Below are 15,607 nucleotides of genomic sequence, written 5' to 3'. Positions count from 1 at the left end.
ACGGGATTTATAAGGCCCACCCATTCAACACATTTTTATTAAATTTTGTATAGAGTTAGCTTGCTCTGCGGTGACTGACATAGGCTACTTTTATCCCGGAAAATTAAAGTGTCCCCAAAGGATTTTCAAAAAATCTAAATCCCGATGATAGAGCACATCATCATAATATAATGTAACCATACTACAACAATAACAAATTCATAAAGTTACTACTAATCTATAGAAGCCAAATGGCCATTGACATAACATAATTTTTGACTCATGACTAATAGCCTATCTGGCACTTACTGAAAACATTTAAATATCTCTGTATACACTCCAGTTTCGCGGTACTTACACAAAGTACAAATCATTTTATTTTCGCTAGAAGTACGCGCATTCATTTTAATAGCTTTGTCCAGTTTTCCAAACATGAATGGAATTAACAGCTTTTCTAGTTAGAGAGGATTTTTGAATGTCAACAGGAAAAGTTCATAGGTGAATGGAAAAAGCTTTTTTCTACGTCGATGTTTTTCTGCTTTAGATATTTTTACGCTCCAACGCGACGACTAATATATTGAACATATAATATCATAGAACAATAATTAGCTTCTTTGTAACTAACACACCTAACTACAACAAAATATAAAGGATTTTCTGTTTCTACAAAAATATTTTTCTGCTGTCCTTTTAAATCCATGCGTACTAATATTATCAAACTAGGCATATTAATTAGGCGAAAGTTTGTGTGTTTGTATGTGTGTATGTTTTTTACTCTTTTACGCAATAACTACTAGACGGATTCAAATTCAAATTCAAATTATTTTTTATTCAATTAAACTTTTACAAGTGCTTTTGAATCGTCAAAATAATGTACCATTTGTCTGAAAATCTGATTTGTCTGAAATTTAGAATTTAGATTATACCGTGGATTAGCACATAGGCTACTTTTTATCCAGAAAATCAAAGGGTTTCCACGGGACTTGTGATTAATGAATATGAAAATGTCACTGACCTCTACAGTATAATACGAGTACACTGGAATCGAAGGACTTCAGCAACGGGATTTTGTGAAAACTTTAATCAATGTCTACCAGACGCAGTCACGGGCAGAAGTAGTAGTAAAAATAAAAACATTGTTGATGACATTTAAAATATTATAGCCAGTAGCCAGCATTATTAAACTTAAAATGCGATTTGATTAATATGCCTAAATATTAATAGAAACCTGATTTCGATTTCGTGGAAAACAGTTAAAATATGTGACCAAACCACGACCAAACCAATCATTATTATTAGATAGCTAGTACATCCTACCAGGGCCATAATTTATTCTATACTAACTGACGCCCGCGACTTCGTCCGCGTGGATTTAGGTTTTTCGAAATCCCGTGGGAACTCTTTGGTTTTCCGGGAGAAAAAGTAGCCTATGTGCTAATCCAGGATATTATCTATCTCCATTCCAAATTTCAGCCAAATCCGTCCAGTAGTTTTTGCGTGAAGGAGTAACAAACACACACACACACATACAAACTTTCGCCTTTATAATATTAGTGTGAAGTGTGATGTGATAGAATGATACGAGTACAAACACTTCCACCACAGAATATAATCCTCCTTTCAAATATTATGAGACACTTCAAGACTTCTATCTATATCTATCTATTATACCTATGTATCTACAGGGTCAAAAAATACGCGGATACCTAATTCCGTAGCTTCTCCCATATTTTTATTGTGTAGTAGGTACCTACCTACTTTATTTTCGTTCTAGTAGATAAACTTTTTATGTTGGTATGTATAGGTAGGTCTTTACTTACTTTCAATTAGGTACTTAAATATAATAACATTACTTTAGAAAATTCATGCATGGAGAGTGCATGGAAGCTGATTTTGTTGAAATAAATGAACAAACAATTTCAATAACAAGCGTAAATTAAAAATTTATAACAGCCCCGACAAGTGAAGGTTACGGTAACTAGAAAAGAGCTGATAACTTTCAAACGCCTGAACCGATTTTCTTGGATTATAGCTAAGAACACTCTCGATCAAGCCACCTTTCAAACAAAAAAAAAACTAAATTAAAATCGGTTCATTAGTTTATTAGCTACGATGCCACAGACAGATACACAGATAGACACGTCAAACTTATAACACCCCTCTTTTTGGGTCGGGGGTTTTGAAATAAATATATAAACAATTACAATAAAAAAAAAATTATTTACTTTACATCCACATCTACGTTTTTATACTCGTAGAACCTGTTGCTTCTTTTACTCAGAACTGTAAATTGTTGTAGTGATCTTGACCGTGACCCGAATCACCTGGATTCCTTCCAAGTTCCAACGCCAATTAAGGCCACACTACACGTGTCAATTGCGTGTTAATCCCCAAATAATCCGCAAGCTCCTTGAATAGGCTACTTCGCGGAAAAGTCTAATTCTGTTGCCATTGACGTACGAATATAATCCGTCTGATTCATGCTAGTAAAATGATTTTTAGATTTTATAATTTAAACTACGATAGTGATTATTTTTACGATTTGATATTCAAATCTGAGGCAGTTTGTACAAGGTTTTTTAACTATCAATTTCATTATTTCGCGCTCGCTTCGCTCGTGCTCGTAACTCTATCTAATCATATCTTCCTCACTGTTGAGAATTGTGACTCCTACCATAAAAAGTAAACTGACAAACATTTACTTGTAAGTAAGTCCATACGACATTAAACCCGACAAAAAAATAAACAATGAAACATTACCTTTCTTGTTCTCGTTACTATAAGTGGTTAATTATCAAACAAGTACAAAAATAATGTCAATACACTTAACGGTAGGTAAACAAAACCTTATTAGTGAGTTTAAATTGGCCCTGATACTTGATAGGTTTGTTTTCTTGCAAACTGACCTCCATAGAGCAATTTGTTTGTTACATTTCCAAGATTTGCTTCTATTCACCGTAAATGTTGTCTCCACGCTTCGTAGAAATGCCCTATTAAGTTTATTGCACGTGTCCCGAGAGATTTACTAGTCGTTGAATGGCAGAACGGCTATTTAAAACATATTCATTCATAGTTACACGTCCACATGATCAAAATACAATTTTTTGACCAACATTTTCACCCGTTGCTATTTACATTGCAACATCTTTAACGCTTATTTGTAATATCTTAATCTAATCTTAGCTTAAGTTATAATTAGTATTCATAATGCATTAAAAAATATTACGAAATTTTGTCCATCTGAGTATCTGTTTATTGGTTTTTTGTTTTTATTAATTTTCATTTTGGAGTTGAATAGGTATGAAGTAGGTTGCTTTTCTTTTCAGTATAATAATATCTATTTTTATCCCATTGGGATACAAAAGACCAAAAGATCTGTTACACTAAAGAACTAAAGGAACAAAATCGTCTATTTTATCAGTTTTTGTGTCGATTGTTTATTTGTCTCTAAAACTCCAGACTTGTAAGATATACTGACTAGGTGATAAGTAACCACAGCACACACATCTAAAAATAGTCAAATAGCTACTATTTCTTAGTTTTAGTTTTATGACAGACACTTTATCTTGTCTATCACTAACGTAACGTTGAGATATCTTAGCAACAAGCGAATCGCGACTCGCATACAAACAGATCTTTAATTAACACAAAAAACATTAAATTTATCTTATCTCTAATCTCGCTGCGCGCTGAATGCAATATACGCGCTTGTAGGTCATAATGATGTAATAGATATTCAGGGCCTTTAAGAGGGCTCTCTCCGTCACTCGTTTCATACAAACGTAGTTCCAATTTCATTTGAATATTAAGCAACCAAAGTGTATGAAATTTTGCAGACATATTCTAGAAACTAATACCACAGACTCTTTGTCTGTGTTTTAGATTTTTCTAAAAATATGTAGTATTAAAATTACAGGGGCTCAAAGATTTGTATGAAAATTTTTAAGACCACGTAACTTTGAAACCGAATATTTTAACAGAAATCTGGAAAACCACAGACATAGATATTAGTTTCTAGAATATGTCTGCAAAATTTCATGAACTTAGGTTGCTTAATATTCAAATGAAATTGGAACTACGATTGTATGAAACGAGTGGAAACGAGTGACGGAGGAGCCCTCTTAAGAAAACCTGCTTATATCTTTACCGACCCTAGGTCCTAGATCTAGAGTTAAGTGTACAAAATATTACCTATTCGCGGTTGCCCGAGTCTTTGTATGATCAGTCGCAGCAGTTGGTATTTAGGTTTAAAGACATTTTTTCTTATAAAAGACTTCAGCCACTTAAATGAGAACTTATTTTTAAAATAATAAAATTAATATACAAACTTCGCCATTAGGTTTTTTCATTTAATTAAATACTCATTCAATGCATTGGTTTACTTCAAAGTGATACTCATAATGTAAGCAGCCAAATGAGTGTACATTTTTTTACCCCCGACCCAAAAAGAGGGGTGTTATAAGTTTGACGTGTGTATGTGCGTATCTGTCTATGGCATCGTAGCTCCTAAACTAATGAACCGATTTTAATTTAGTTTTTTTTTGTTTGAAAGGTGGCTTGATCGAGAGTGTTCTTAGCTATACCTAATCCAAGAAAATCGGTTCAGCCGTTTGAAACTTATCAGCTCTTTTCTAGTTACTGTGACCTTCACTTGTCGGGGGTGTTATAAATTTTTAATTTACACTTGTTATGTGTGCAGATATTCTGTTGGATTTTGCTCATTGATAGGTAAGGGATTTTCTGCCGTAGTATGTTCTAGAATCTAGAACATAGGTCTAGAGTTAGGACAACCTGGAAACTAGGTCGCGATTACCGCGGAGCTTTACCACTAGCTTTGCTTCACATAGACCGGCTGGAAGAGCACTGTTCAAACGCGCGAGAGCGGAAGAGCGCGTCATCAGAAATCATACGTAGCCGGTCGGCTCCTTTTATTTTTTAACCCCCGACCCAAAAAGAGGGGTGTTATAAGTTTGACGTGTGTATCTGTGTATCTGTGTATCTGTCTGTGGCATCGTAGCGCCTAAACGAATGAACCGATTTTAATTTACTTTTTTTTGTTTGAAAGGTGGCTTGATCGAGAGTGTTCTTAGCTATAATCCGAAAAAATTGGTTCAGCCGTTTAAAAGTTATCAGCTATTTTCTAGTTTTCTTGTAAAAAAGAAGGTTAGATAACCCTTAGGTTCATAATATTCAAGTGTCAATTGAAAAATGTCAAGCTGTCAAGATGGACGTTGCCTAGATATACATAATTATTTATTTGAAAATGATTTGTCGGGGGTGTTAAAATTTTTTAATTTACACTTGTTCACACTAACCGCGTAAGGTTTGCTCTCCGGCATTCTCAATAACAAAAGAGGTGTTAGGTAAAAATAAACCTTATTTCAACTATCCAACACTCTATTTTAATCGCTATCAAAATCTGCTCTCCGGTCCGAGCCGGTCTGTGTGAACGGACCCTAAGTGTAGATTAGAACCTCCGGTAGTTCACTTCTCTAGCGTCCGTATTCCGTTCACTGGAAGTTAATAGCGAATTTTTGCTTGTATAACTGTAAGGTGGTTCGCCGAAGCACATTCGAGTGTTGTAATTAGTAATTACCGGCACAGACAGGCCGCACTTTACCACGAACCTCATAATTACCGCCCGTACTCAGAAGTATGATGTACATACATTGTACGTATCACAAAAACGACGTTCAACATTTTACAACGTGTTTTATACCTTTTAATTTCCTTTTATGTTTCGCGAATACGATGTAATTAACTATGAATCGTAATTGTTTTCGCGTATTACAATCTTATCATTGTGTAACTTTGACAAATATTGATGTTTTTTCACGAATTAAACCTTCCGCCATGAATGAACCCACTGATTAGTGATTACATCCACGTGTTCAATAAAAATATAGCTGAGTGTATATTACAGTAATATAAACATATAAAATTACAATAAGTATGTAACAGCTGATGCGTGGATATAGGTTTTTCAAAAATCCCGTGGGAAATCATTGATTTTCCGGGATAAAAAGTAGCCTATGTTTTAATCCAGGGTATAATTTGTCTCCATTCCTTTGACCCAAATCCGTCGCCTTTATAATATTAGTGTGATAAAATATCATACACAAACTGAAGAACAGGATGAAATTGTACAATTTTCCTACGTACCCTAAACTTACAACTCTCGGGGAAACTTTAATAGTTTTCCCCGTTTGCTTAAAAGGCTACTTAAAATTACAGTTAAGTAGGTAATTATTTTAAGAGGGCTCTCGCCGTCACTCGTTTCATACAATCGTAGTTCCAATTTCATTTGAATATTAAGCAACCAAAGTCCATGAAATTTTGCAGACATATTTTAGAAACTAATGTCTATGTCTGTGGTTTTCCAGATTTCTGTTAAAATATTCGGTTTCAAAGTTACGCGGTCTTAAAAATTTTCATACAAATCTTTGAGCCCCTGTAATTTTAAAACTACATATTTTTAGAAAAATCTATAACACCACAGGCACAGATATAAGTTTCTAGAATATGTCTGCAAAATTTCATGGACTTTGGTTGCTTAATATTCAAATGAAATTGGAACTACGATTGTATGAAACGAGTTAGGAGAGAGCCCTGTTAAGGCAAATTAAAAGTATGTAAATTTGAAACTCAACCAATTAGGTAATAATGACAACATTTTTTTAAACAACTTTAATTGTTTATGTTTTTGTTATGGCCACTATACTTTCTTTTGCTGTATCCCTGCCAATAAGACTGATTGATAATGAAAAAAATCTAACCTCACATTTACCTTTACCCCATTGGTTGGTAATATGGGTAATATGCTTCGATTTTTATAATAACCCATCATTAAATGCCTACCCCAGCCACCGGTTAGCTATCGGCACGAGATAATTTAGTTAATGTACTTTTAATCACTGTATAATTATAGCGAGCAGGGACATGCGGCAGGTTACGGGAAATGCGGCGAAACCGTTTCACAGAATTCTTGTAATGATACGGCATTTTAATAAAATTGTGGACGTGGATACCTAACATTAGAAGTACTTAATAGGTACCAAGTAATAACGGTAGGGGTGTCATTAGTCTTCTAATTATGAGATTATTTCTAGATGATATCCGCGATTTCGTCCACGTGGATATAGGGTTTTTTATTCCCGCGGCAATTCTTTGATTTTCCGGGATAAAAAGTAGCTTATGTGTTAAGTTATAGTATAAGCTATCTCAATTCCAAATTTAGGCCAAAGATCCAGCAGTTTCATGCGTGAAAGGGTAACAAACGCTTACCAACAAACTTTCGTCTTTATAATATTATTATCGTATCCTACGACATCCGCAGGATGCAACGCCACAAGCAACGGCCTGGGTGGCGTTTTTTTTGCTAATTTGAAATCTACTCTCAATCACACTTTCAAACTCATAAAAGTTTTTTTTCAGTACTGCAGTATTCAGTATTCAGTTCTCAGTATTCAATTTTTAGTATTAAGTGTTCAATATTCAGTTCTTAATATTCAGTATCCAGTTCTCAATTTTCAGTATTCAGTTTTCAGTATTCAGTTCTCAGTATTCAGTATTCAGGATTCAGTCCCTAATATGAACACGAGGCCATTGAATAAAAACAGAACATAGTTCATAGTTGCACTTGTGTATTTAATCCTCGTTGCAACTTTTGGACTATATACCTGTATTTATTTTGCGATCATTGTTCCTAGGTATGTTATATTTTTTACTCAATGATAAGTTGGGTTTGTGAAGATGCCGTCCGCTTCCTTCTAACTAACCAGGAAGGAGTATGAAAGTTTCATTAAACTCATACAGTCTCATCGCTTTCTATGGTAACATGTGGTAGCATATCAGTCAAGGACAGACCAATCACACAAAATTGTTAACTTGGTATAACATTATCTGAGATGATGAAAATGGACAACAATTAGGCCTTCCGAGGATGATGACATGCGACTTTTCAATGGACGCCATTATATGTATACCTACAGAATAAATTGTTGAGTGTCTGTTAGGGCTTGAAAATCGGACTATGTTTCGGCGTCGGATTTTGATGTTGAGCGTTCCAAGTCCGGAGTTCCGGAGTTTCAAAGCTCCATTAAATAGTCAAAGTCAAAGTCAAATTGAAATCATTTATTTAAAGTAGGTACAATTGTACTCTTTTTGATGGTCGAAATTGTTTTTGTACGATATAGTGGTGATAATTAATTACGTAATTTAAAACTAAAGCTACGGGGGTTCCAAACGCGCCCAAGTCTGAGTCCAATAAATTGGATGTCATTAAATAATGCGTTTGATTTAAATATTTCTTGCACTTAAATAAATCTTCAAGTATGTGAAGCATCAGGTAGAAAAATGGAAAAGGAAAATTTATTTTACGACCTGGTAAAATTAATTATTATAGATGGTAAGTTTTTCTTTCAGATTGTTTTATGTTTTCCATCGATAAAACAATTTATGAAGACTCTGTACTGTATATATGTAAACGCTCAAAAAGCTTAATTTTTTTCTAAAAGTATATAAATCGAATCTCCGATTATGTCCACAATAACTCCGATTTTACAAACGAATCTGTAATCTTCCGAAGCTCCGGAGTTCAAACCCTAGTGTCTGTTACTCTGTCACAGATATGTAAGATATCTTATTAGTGACAGATAAGACAAAACGACCAAAGACATATTCATACAGCAAAAAAACAAAACATAAACTTTTCTAAAGCATGCAAAAAGCATCATTAGTCCGGTTAATTTAGACATAAAAATAGTGTTCAAATAACAAAAATTCCCACAGAGCCAAATATTGGTGGAGAGCTGGGGTTTACCATTACAAATAAAGTGTTAAAAATCCCCATCGATTCTATGTGTGCTAAAAAAGTTATTCGAGGTCACAATTTGAGGTTTTTTAGATTTTTCTCGAAAACGGTAAGTTTTACCAAAAAAAATTCAAACCAAAGTTGTAGATCTTAAAATTTTCTACAAAAATAGTCTTTATAATTTTTTTCCTAAGAGTTACTATTCCTGAGATATCGCGACTCTAAGTCACATATACTGGATAATACATATTTTAGGCCCTCAAAGATCAGTATTTTGATATAAAATATCTCCCAACAGTCGCTCTACTCATTACTTAAATCTCTATGCTAGGGTCCAATCACTGTTCCACGAAACATGATAGCGGTGATATTCCTCAATGAGCCAAATGCAATTTTACGGAATCGATAATAAGCGATTTTTCTTGTATTGTCTGTTTCATTTTGTCGACGTAATTTTTCTCACAACTTCATTCGCTTTGGCATTGAAGCTAAAATCTAAAGTACACGAGGCTCTATCTATCCACAGAGAGAAGTTAATATAGGGCCCTCTCTGTTACGTAATCCCATACAGAAGACAAAGACAAAAAGTCAGTGGGCGTTGAACCAATCATAAACAAAACCTATCCACGGGAAAATATTAGTACGGAAAGCATAAGCTTTTTCTCTTGGCCAGCGTCGTCAAACCTCTCTCATTCTGAGAGGAGACCCGTTTTCAGTAGTGAGCCGGTATCGAAAAATCAATTATTTTTTGAATTATTTTCTTTTATAATGAATTCTAGCCCCATAAACTACCGCTATACTAAACATCACATCATTTTACCTCAAAAGGAAAAACGGAACCCTTATAGGGTCACTTCGTTGTCTGTCTGTCTGTCTGTCCATTCATCCATCCGTCCGTCGTGTCTGTCAAGAAAACCTATAGGGTACTTCCCGTTGACCTAGAATCATGAAACTTGGAAGGTAGGTAGGTCTTATAGCACAAGTACAGGAAAAAATCTGAAAACTGAACTGCGAATTTGTGGTTATATCATTTAAAAAAAAATTAAAATGTGTTTCAATTTTCAAAGTAAGATAACTATACCAATTGGGGTATCAATGAAAGGGCTTTACCTGTACATTCTAAAACAGATTTTTATTTATTTTTATGCATAATAGTTTTTGATTTATCGTGCAAAATGTCGGAAAAAATACCGGATTACAGAACCCTTGGTGCGCGAGTCTGACTCGCACTTGGCCGGTTTTATTCCGTATTTTCACTGCTACACCAAGTCACAAACTGATAACAATTTCAAGGGAACTCTTCGCACAATCGTTGTATTTATCGCGTTCCTTGAATTAAAGATAAAAATTCTCGGAACAAGTGCGATTAATATGTAAAATAAATTAATAGTTTGCGGTATCGGCTATCGAGTCTGCCTTATCACGTGTATGACACAATTTAATGTGCCTATTACGAAGAAATTGTGGGTCATTGACCTAGTTATGAAGTAATATTAATAATATGTAACGTGAGAATAGTGTTGCGTATAATATTATGATAATAACACTAAAGTACATTGCAGATGTAACTTAAACCTTTATTGTAATTAATTGTAATATTGAGGGTTATTGACCTAATAGTATAGATAGGTACGTAGTTAATATTTATATGTAACGTGAGAATAATGTTGCGTATATAACATGATACATTAATTAGGTACTAGCCTTGAAACATTAAGTAGGTAGGTGTTAAAAATTGTAGTCATTGACCTCAATAGTTACGTATTATAATAGTTAGATATTGATAAACATGTAGGTAAGTAGCTTGAAAATATAGTGTTGCGTAGCTAGATTATGGTAAAAGCATTAACTATTGCAAAAGTATGTAAGTACCTAACTTTATTCTGGAAAAATTTTGAAAGAAAGTATACTTAGGTACCTGATGCAAAAAATCATTTTTTTGTTTCTATGTTGGTAAAAAAACTATGTAAATTTTTATGATATTAATAATTGACCCAATTGACTTACTGGTAACACGTGAGTTTGACTCGTTTTAAGTATTAAGTACTTATAGGTTTCTATCACTCACGATACTTCACTCGTAAATTCTAAAAAACCGTTGGCTATGGCGGCCAATTTTCATTCTATTATCGAAATGAATACGCTAAAAATTCCTTGTAATATTTTTTATCATAAAGAGAAGCGATAAAATATAATCTTTGACCATTCATTCCCAATCTCCGTCCAAATATAAATCGCAACGTCTCACAACAGTAGATTGATGCCCGAGCGATTCCCAGAAAGGGCAAGCGTATTGGAAGTTTTCCTCAAGGATATTCCTTGAACTCTTGGATTGACTCGTTTTATATACAAAGTTACATGACAAATTTTAAATAGTGAATGCAATAATTAATAATAATTTGACATGTTAATATAATAATAAGTTGACATTTGTTACATTAAATAAATTCAATTAATTTTGCACGCCATGCTTGGCAGAATATGCGGTTCCACATAATATTTAAGACCAATGTACTTGTATATTATACCATATTCTAGCAAATAAACACTTCTTATTCTTATTCTTATTCTTACTCACGATAAACCGTAAGTTATCATTATCAGTTTCATTCTATTATCGAAATGAATTTGCTAAAAATTCCTTGCAATATTTTTTATCATAAAGAGAAACAATCAATAATAATAATTAATTATGAAGTTCCCAGCTGTACCTACTCTCTTAAAAAGGTATCCTACAAGACAACAGAGTACTTTGTAAATATAGGAAACTTACTACATTTCCCCTCCAATCTCTCTTCCCCCAATCGAGTTTTTTGTTTTTCTTATACTTATAAAATTCTATCTGTGAAAACTTAGTAACTTTAATTTTCTTGGCTTTTTTGACGGCTTTTATTTTCTTCTGTTCTTATCTATTAACTTTTTAAATAAAACAAACTAAAATAAAATAAAACAAATATAAACTTAGATGTATATTTAAAATAATGGAAATCAGTCATGGTAGTTTAAACGCTAAAAAAGAAGCAATAAAATATGTACCTATATTTTTGACCATACAATGCCAATCTTCGTCCAAATAAATTCTCAACGACTCACAACAGTCAAGATTGATGGTCCCAGAAATGGCAAGGGTATTGAAAGTTTTCCTCAAGGACATTCCTTGAACTCTTGGGGGGGAACCACTCTTCGTAGAATTGGGCATGGAAATTAGGACCGTAACTTTTCAAAGAATTGAAAGTGCAAATACTTAGATTCCCACATTGTTGATGTTTATTTATAAGTATGTATAATGTATATAGATTTCGAAGCGCCTTATAGTAGGCGCGGAATTACCTAATTAAGTAATTACTATGATCGGAACGCTAAATTGCTTAGCGGCATGTCTTTGTCGGTAGGGTAAATAAAGCATTCCTCCAAGCCTTAAGTATAGTATGCGAGCCGATAAAAGATATAGTGATCGTCACATATAGACTCTAGAGTCTAGATGACGTTACTGAACTCACACGCACTCAACAGAGTCCAGGTGGCGGGCGAAAAACAGCTGTTCTATTTGGTGTCCATTTAAAATATTTTATCGAGCGAAAGCAACGCTTGCGTTCCAAAAAAGAGCCGAGTTTCTTTCAAGACACACCTAAAGATTTTATTTCAAAAATGTAGATAAATTTTCCCAGGCAACAAAATACATTTTTTAAACTTATACTAAGCTTATACTTTACAAATTCTATGTTATCAGGGTTCCGTGCCTCAAAAGGAAACACGGAAACCTTATAAGATTACTTTTTTGTCTGTTTGTCTGTCTGACCGTTCGTCCGTCCGCGTCCGTCGTGTCTGTCAAGAAAACCTATAGGGTACTTCCCGTTGACCTAGAATCATGTTTGGCAGATAGGTAGGTCTTATAGCACAAGTAAAGCCGGAATACTCATATTCTCACGCTACTCTTTAAGATTTTAAATTCATCCTCCCCCTCTTACTTGCGTGAGCGCTTCAACGAAGCCGCTCCTCGGGTGATGCCAGTGCGTTCGTGTGTCAAGTTAAACTCACTTGCAGTTCCCCCTTACAACACTATATTTTATGCTAAATCTTTTACGGTACTCGCAACTCGCCTTTGGAACTCACTACCTGACAGTATTTTTAAAAATAACCCTTCCATCAGCATCTTCAAACTTCGTCTGAAACAGCACTATCTTTCCTCTCTGTCATAACATATTGTTTACATATATTTATCGGTATATATTATAAGATATATTTATGACTATAAGTATATATTTATGTATTAAGGTATATATGTTTTTGTAAGTCTATTTTAATATATAAATATTTGTAAGTATATATTATAACATAATATCTACTATATTTATTTTTTATTTTTCATGATTACTGTCTATCTTTGCTGTACCTATTCTACTCCATTTACAACCTCTCGCACTGCCAAGGGTCACTGGTAGAGATCTCTTATAGAGATAAGTGCTTCCCTGTCCACTTTTTCTTTCCTTTTATTTATATTGTTACAACTTTCTGGTACAAATAAAAAAATAAATAAATAAATAAAGGAAAAAATGTGTTTCAACTTTCAAAGTAAGATAACTATACTAAGTGGGGTATCATATGAAAGGGCTTTACTTGTATATTCCAAAACAGATTTTCATTTATTTTTATGCTTAATAGTTTTTGATTTATTGTACAAAATGTCGGCAAAATTACCAGAGTACGGAACCCTCGGTGCGCGGGTGTGACTCGGCATTGGCCGGCTTTTATAGTTACAAATTGCTTTGTGTGCCTTTCCAATAAAATAAAATAAACAAGTAATTGAATAGGCCTTTAATTGCCAGACCAGAAATAATTCACCGCAGCTTCAGTGATAAACGATTTTCCACTTAAAGCTATAAAACCTCAAATAATTTATGACTCTGATAGTGTTATCAATTCACACAATACTCAATACATATTCCAGGTAGGTCTTATCGTCTACATTATACTATCTGAACATTATGTTTTGAGAGTACTTGACTTATTAAATGATATTTTTTTGATAAGTAGATATATTGGTTCCGTCTAGACAGGCATGCAGATTTTTCATTTCACGATGTTTTCCTTCACTGTAAACTCCGAAAAGTTAGAGGTAGGCATTAGCCTCGTAGTCATTAGAAGGAATATCGGAGTCCGAAGCCCTACCACGGCTTTTAGTTACCTAATAATATGTAATTGTTATTGTCATCAACCCATCGCCGAGCCGGTTCATTACTGAGCACGGGTCTAGTTTCAGAATTAGAAGAGTTTGGCCATAGACCACTAGTCAAGTACAGATTGGCAGGTTTCGCGCACCTTTGAGAACATTATGGAGAACCATCAGGGATGCAAATCTCACGATGTTTTCGTTCATCGATATAACAAGTGATATTTACGGCCGTATTCATAATCATTACTATGAGGTCTCACAGTACGCTCATACGAACAGTGTAGGTTCCACCATTCAGATCATTGTAAATTGACACACACACACACACTCACACATTGACACAGTCATCTGATTGGTGAAACCTACACTGTGCGTTCGAGCGCACTGTGAGACCTCATAGTAACGTCTGTGAATACGGGTGTTAATTGCCTAAAACGTACTTTGAAATGTTAGAGGTGCGTGCCCGGGATCGAACTCCCAAGTCCCGACCTCTAGAATAGGAGGCGGACGTCTTAACCACTAGGCTATCACGGGAAATAATGATAATACCTATTAGTGTAGTGTGAATCACACTAATATTATAAAGGCGAAAGTTTATGTGTGTGTGTGTGTGTATGTTTGTGACTCCTTCACGCAAAAACTACTTGACGGATTTGGCTGAAATTTGGAATGGAGATAGATAATATCCTGGATTAGCACATAAGTTTTACTTTTTATTCCGGAAAATCAAAGAGTTCCCACGGGATTTTGAAAAACCTAAATCCACGCGGGCGAAATCGCGGGCATCGGCTAGTAGATAATAATTTAAACTGCAATAGATAATGGTATGTAATACAATGGTATGTGTACTTAAATGTCCAACCAACTGTATATTCATATTCCATAGCCCACTATAACCCGTGCAAGCTGCATGCAATAAACTCCTCAGGGATTTGAATAGCTCGTCAAAATTGTATGATGAACTAATTCCCGCCCGTGCAAGCGTAGATTCAATTCGTCCAGTGAACGACAAAAGATAGAAAGCGCGTTTTTAACAATATGGTTTTAATTAAAAATTATTCTTGTTCTTAAAAAAATATTATTATTGTCACTCGAAAATAAGGGCCACAAACTCTTCTCATAGGTGTGTGAACCTTGACCAAATCTTTTCTTTCGGAGAGAGATCGATCGAGATCGAGAGATTGCTCAGTAGTGAGCTCGGTAGGAGCAGCATTCCGAACCAGTGGTAGATTATTTTGACGATTCAAAAGCACTTGTAAAAGTTTAATTGAATAAAAATAATTTGAATTTTGAATTTTGAATTTTTGATGGGTTGAGATGACGTCATGCGACACAGGCCGCTGACGTGATTGGTCAACTCAAAGTGATAGTTGATAATTGATGAACTACAATCGAATCGAAGACGCGTGCGGTAGAGTACAACACACACCGCGCACCATGGTAGAGATTTCGCTACGCTATAATGGAACGTACGGAATACTTCTATGGTTTGTCGTTCACTGATTCAAACTGATTCGTACACAATACGGGCTGATTGCGGCATACTGTGAAACGTGAATTGCGATAGATATAACTACCAGCAGGCTTAGTGTATGATTGCACAATGGTTTCTCGACACCGTTGATAGAGTGAGGGTAACCCTA

The 15,607-nt window shown here is 34.6% G+C and overlaps 1 long non-coding RNA gene across 1 annotated transcript in view; it reads right to left on the bottom strand.

The window, feature by feature from the left end:
- Window positions 1-15,336, bottom strand: part of LOC123871914 — a 575,184-nt gene extending 559,848 nt beyond the window's left edge. The window contains exon 1 of the long non-coding RNA XR_006797372.1: window positions 15,287-15,336. This is a non-coding gene — a long non-coding RNA (uncharacterized LOC123871914). The remainder of the gene's footprint in view (window positions 1-15,286) is intronic.
- Between the last annotated feature and the right edge of the window lie 271 nt (window positions 15,337-15,607).

This window comes from Maniola jurtina, chromosome 14 (assembly GCF_905333055.1).
Source record: "Maniola jurtina chromosome 14, ilManJurt1.1, whole genome shotgun sequence".
NCBI classification, from domain to species: domain Eukaryota; kingdom Metazoa; phylum Arthropoda; class Insecta; order Lepidoptera; family Nymphalidae; genus Maniola; species Maniola jurtina.
Note: the sequence above shows the minus strand (reverse complement) of the source record. Positions and strands in the feature narration are given on the sequence as shown.